General features: G+C 44.1%; 1 non-coding gene and 1 pseudogene across 1 annotated transcript; both read left to right on the top strand.

Annotated features, from left to right (window-relative positions):
- The first annotated feature begins 1,736 nt into the window (after positions 1-1,736).
- On the top strand, positions 1,737-4,601 carry LOC145677298 (small subunit ribosomal RNA; annotated as a pseudogene).
- Positions 4,602-5,478: 877 nt separating this feature from the next.
- On the top strand, positions 5,479-5,630 carry LOC145677295 (5.8S ribosomal RNA). The gene has a single exon (XR_014129750.1). It is a non-coding gene; the product is annotated as a 5.8S ribosomal RNA (ribosomal RNA).
- Positions 5,631-5,693: the final 63 nt, after the last annotated feature.

Consider the following 5,693-nt stretch of genomic DNA (forward strand, 5'->3'; position numbering starts at 1 on the left):
CTTGTCTCCTCGTTTCCACAGCATTTCCGCGCCTGTAAGTTGCGGAAGGTAGCATGCTATGCTTGAAGAACTGTCATCCGTTTAAGGACAGGAGTAGACTAATTCCATTGAGGCAGGAGTCTAATATGCTTTTGTGCACAGCCATACGGCCAGTCCTAACGGGAGCAAGGCTCGCAAAAGTAGGCTTTATTTCAATGGACCAGAAGTCTTTAATATTGCTCTGTCGGGATTGTCAGTTCAAACGGGAGCAGTTTCTGCACGCTACAAACCGCTGACGAGATCTTTCTCGTGTCAATGTGATTCCCTAGCCTGGGCCGGCGCAAGGCTGGCTGGCGAACAAGGTAATTGGGCCTCTGGGTTTCATACACACGAGGTGTCTCAGATGCGTTTAGGGTGAACAGGAATAATCCGTGCAATTCTCTAGCCTGGGCCGGCGCAAGGCTGGCTGGCGAACAAGGTAATTGGGCCTCTGAGTTTTGCATTTCGGAGTTTCCTTAATTCCGGGAGGAGCCACAAAGAAGAGTCCTGAGAGTTTCTCGTGTCCATGCAATTCTCTAGCCTGGGCCGGCGCAAGGCTGGCTGGCGAACAAGGTAATTGGGCCTCTGAGTTTTGTACACACGAGTGGTCTTAGGATCCTTCGGGCTCAACAGGGATTGTTGGAGAAAGTCTCTAGCCTGGGCCGGCGCAAGGCTGGCTGGCGAACAAGGTAATTGGGCCTCTGAGTCTTTATTCCCAGTTTCCTTAGTTCCCGGGTTAGGTTCACCTGTTAAATCGGAGGAGTCCGATTTATGTGTAAAGATAATGCCAGAGTGAAGGGAGCCAGATTTCACTTGAAGGAGCAAGAGCCAGTGTGGTTAAGAAGTGAGCCGTTTTGTACTCTTAAGGAGGGATGCCGATTGACTTTGAACGGGCTGTCCTCGCTTTAGAGTTTGGGCCAGTTGACGGGAGCTTACTTGTCCTTCTTGAGAATGAGGCCAGATAGCATGTCCTTTCTAGCTTACAAAGGCTTATGCGGAGCATTGTTTTTTGTAAGTGACTTTTTATTCTCCATGTGGCATTTAAGTACCGATTTTCCTTAAGTTAAGGACGGTATAGACTCATCGCCAGTTTGAGCGTGTATCACTTGTCGAACGGAAGCCACTGTCATCCAAGGACACTAGTAGACTTATATTTCACTGGAGCAGGAGTCTAAATGTGCTTTTGTGGGTACCCTTACGGCCAGTTCTAACGGGAGCCAGGCCCCACAAAAGTAGGCTTATTCCGGTGGAAAAAGGAGTCTTTAAAATTTGCTGTGTCGGGTGAACGGCTATATGTAAACGGAAGCCACAGTCATCCGTAGGACATGAGTAGACTTATTTCGCTGGAGGAGGAGTCTAAATGTGCTTTTGTGGGTACCCTTACGGCCAGTTCTAACGGGAGCCAGGCCCCACAAAGGTAGGCTTATTCTGGCGGAAGAGGAGTCTTTAAAATTGCTCTGTCGGATGTACCGGCAACGTGTGGAAGGAAGCTGTTGTAACCCAAGGATACAAGTAGGCTTGTTCCATTGGATTGGGAGTCTAATATGCTCTTGGCGGCTGTCACACGGCCAGTATTAACGGGAGCTAGTCACCGCAAGAGTAGGCTTATTCCAGCGGAACAGAAGTCTAAAATGCTTGGTCGGGTGTAGCTTTCCTATCCTTTGTTAGAACGCTGTGTTGGTTGTGTCCAACACTTTCCGGCTTTTTAGTCGGTCAATTCCCTGGTTGATCCTGCCAGTAGTCATATGCTTGTCTCAAAGATTAAGCCATGCATGTCTCAGTGCAAGCCAAAACAAGGTGAAACCGCGAATGGCTCATTAAATCAGTTATGGTTCCTTAGATCGTACCTATCCTACTTGGATAACTGTGGTAATTCTAGAGCTAATACATGCAACTAGAATCCCGCCCAGCAATGGAAGGGATGCTTTTATTAGATTAAAACCAATCGGTCGGTTCGTCCGTCCGAAACCTTGGTGACTCTGAATAACTTTGGGCTGATCGCACGGTCTCTGTACCGGCGACGCATCTTTCAAATGTCTGCCTTATCAACTGTCGATGGTAGGTTCTGCGCCTACCATGGTTGTTACGGGTAACGGGGAATCAGGGTTCGATTCCGGAGAGGGAGCCTGAGAAACGGCTACCACATCCAAGGAAGGCAGCAGGCGCGCAAATTACCCACTCCCGGCACGGGGAGGTAGTGACGAAAAATAACGATACGGGACTCATCCGAGGCCCCGTAATCGGAATGAATACACTTTAAATCCTTTAATGAGAATCTATCGGAGGGCAAGTCTGGTGCCAGCCGCCGCGGTAATTCCAGCTCCGATAGCGTATATTAAAGTTGTTGCGGTTAAAAAGCTCGTAGTTGGATCTGGGTCTCGGACGATCGGTTCGCCGCCCGGCGTTTAACTGATCGTTCCGGACGTCCTGCCGGTTTTTCCTTTCTCGGTGCTCTTCATTGAGTGTCTTGATTGGCCGGCACGTTTACTTTGAACAAATTAGAGTGCTCAAAGCAGGCCGTGTCGCCTGAATGTTCGGTGCATGGAATAATGGAATAGGACCTCGGTTCTATTTTGTTGGTTTTCGGAACTCGAGGTAATGATTAATAGGGACAGACGGGGGCATTAGTATTGCGACGTTAGAGGTGAAATTCTTGGATCGTCGCAAGACTAACCGATGCGAAAGCATTTGCCAAGAATGTTTTCATTAATCAAGAACGAAAGTTAGAGGTTCGAAGGCGATCAGATACCGCCCTAGTTCTAACCATAAACGATGCCAGCCAGCAATCCGCCGAAGTTCCTCCAATGACTCGGCGGGCGGCTTCCGGGAAACCAAAGCTTTTGGGTTCCGGGGGAAGTATGGTTGCAAAGCTGAAAAATCAAGCCAACTGGAATTCCCCTAATGGGTAAAAATTAATGTTTCATAAAAGAAAAAAAAAACATATTTATAGAACACATCATGATTCACTATCCAATGAAATATAAAATTAAGCAGATTCAAGTGCCAAGGTTATAAATATAACAAACTAAAAACATCTGAGTCATACTAATCTAAACAACATAAAAATTAACCAACAAAACGAATTAAAAATAACAAATAATAATAATACAAATAAAAATAATATTATCTTAAAACAATAATTCCAGAGAGAATATAATTACATTACTTATTAATACAAACAATATTTAATTTATGCTCTTAGTAATCGAACTTTTTTTTTTTTTTTTTTTTTTTTAACCTTATTTGTTTATATTCCAACTTTTCCTTAATTTTATTAATTTATTTCTTTCTTTATTTTTTTCTTCTTAATTTCTCATATTTTTTTCTCTTTTTTTTTTATATATATTTTATATTCTTTTCATTTTTTGTCACTTTTTAATGTTTTTTCTTTTTTTTTTTCCTTTTTTTTTCCTTTTTTTCTTTTTTTTGTTAAGAAGCAAATTCAATTCTTTCTGGATAATAATATACATAAAAACATTAAATACACCTTAAAAATATTTTTAAATAAACACAAAATATAAAAAATTTTAACACCCCTTTTTTTTCCACAATATACATATATCATTTACAGAATCCTTACATAACAATATATACATTATCCAAACATGTTAAATTTATATAATTTCCTTTTTTTTTCATTTTTTTCCTTCCTATATTTATTTCCTTCTTCTCATTTACTCCCTTTACTCCCTTCAGTCATTATACTATGTATTTCACTCTTTCGTTATAACTTTTCTTAAAAAAAAAAAAAAAAAACTATATATATATACATGTATAAAAACTAAAAAGAGAAAGAATTATTTAAAATAATCCAAATGACAATTAAGAATTTCTACCGAAGATTTTATAATATAATTTATCATACGCCTTTGTAAAAATCTTGGCACATTGAATCTGCGAAAAACTCCATTAAAGGAATTGACGGAAGGGCACCACCAGGAGTGGGGCCTGCGGCTTAATTTGACTCAACACGGGAAACCTCACCAGGCCCGGACACTGGAAGGATTGACAGATTGAGAGCTCTTTCTTGATTCAGTGGGTGGTGGTGCATGGCCGTTCTTAGTTGGTGGAGCGATTTGTCTGGTTAATTCCGATAACGAACGAGACTCTAGCCTGCTAACTAGGCGTTGGAATCTTTCCTTCCAACGTTCATGTCTTCTTAGAGGGACAGGCTGCCTCTAGCAGCACGAGATTGAGCAATAACAGGTCTGTGATGCCCTTAGATGTTCTGGGCCGCACGCGCGCCACACTGAAGGAATCAACGTGTCTTCCCTGACCGAAAGGTCCGGGTAACCCGCTGAACCTCCTTCGTGCTAGGGATTGGGGCTTGCAATTATGTCCCATAAACGAGGAATTCCCAGTAAGCGCAAGTCATAAGCTTGCGTTGATTACGTCCCTGCCCTTTGTACACACCGCCCGTCGGTACTACCGATTGAATGATTTAGTGAGGCCTTCGGACTGATACCCGGCACCTCCGTCTTGCGGTGGTACCGACGTGTCGGAAAGATGGCCAAACTTGATCATTTAGAGGAAGTAAAAGTCGTAACAAGGTTTCCGTATGTGAACCTGCGGAAGGATCATTATCAATTCATCACCACTGCGGTGGTTGATGTCAAAAGTTTCTTATTAGTGTGTCGTATCAGTTAGATTGACACCGTTGAACGGGAGCCACTGATCTTGACAGGCGAAGGAGAGAAAGGTGAGCCGTGTCTTCCCTTTAGTTGGGAAGCGAGCAGCAAGAACGGGAGCCACTGTCATCGGCGAGGGTAGCGTAGGCTACCTGTTGACACAGGCCGTGTGTCATCAAAGGATTGGAGTAGACTTATTTCGGTGGAAAAGAAGTCTTGAAAAGACTCCAAGAGAGTAAGACTTATTCCATCGGAGCAGGAGTCTTAAATGCTCAGTCAGATGACATGATAAACCAGTTCCGACGTCCAAGGGCTCAAGTAAGCTTATTCCGTTTGAAAAGAAGTCTTGAAAAGACTCCAAGAGAGTAAGACTTATTCCATCGGAGCAGGAGCGTTTAAAATGCTTGTGTCGGATGTCGAGTGCTGGGGTAGAACGGAAGCTTGTCCTCCAAGGACTCGAGTAGGCTGTGACTGCTTTGTGGGAGAAGTCTTGAAAAGGCTCCGAGGAGCAAGGCTTACACGTTAGTAGCACAAGAAGCCTTTAATACGCTCGGGTCGGGCGACTAGAGCTAGAATTCGCTGCTTTGTAGGCCAGTATCCTTTTCTGTTCAAGATGGCCTTCAATGAAAAACTGGTAGCCATGATTTTTGGCTACAAACTCATGGGCAGCCTAAGATTATTCCTTGTGATGCAGGGAAAGGCTTTCGAATGAGTGGTGAGTGACCGCAGCTGACGGGGCCAAACAGGAGGCAGGGCGGCCCCCGATGCGGTTTGTTTACCGAACTTTAATTTCTTGCACGGCATACGTGAAATGCTGTTGTAGAATTTTTACAACCCTGAACGGTGGATCACTTGGCTCGTGGGTCGATGAAGAACGCAGCTAGCTGCGCGAAAGAGTGTGAACTGCAGGACACACGAACATCGACGTTTCGAACGCACATTGCGACCCAGGATCTCTTCTGGGTCACACCTGTCTGAGGGTCGGTAACTTTATCCTGGCGGTGGAAGTTTTTCGGATGACCCCACGGCCTCTCGCTACTTCGGTAG

This window comes from Thermobia domestica, unplaced genomic scaffold (genome assembly GCF_964235325.1).
Source record: "Thermobia domestica unplaced genomic scaffold, izTheDome1.hap1.1 HAP1_SCAFFOLD_735, whole genome shotgun sequence".
NCBI lineage: Eukaryota > Metazoa > Arthropoda > Insecta > Zygentoma > Lepismatidae > Thermobia > Thermobia domestica.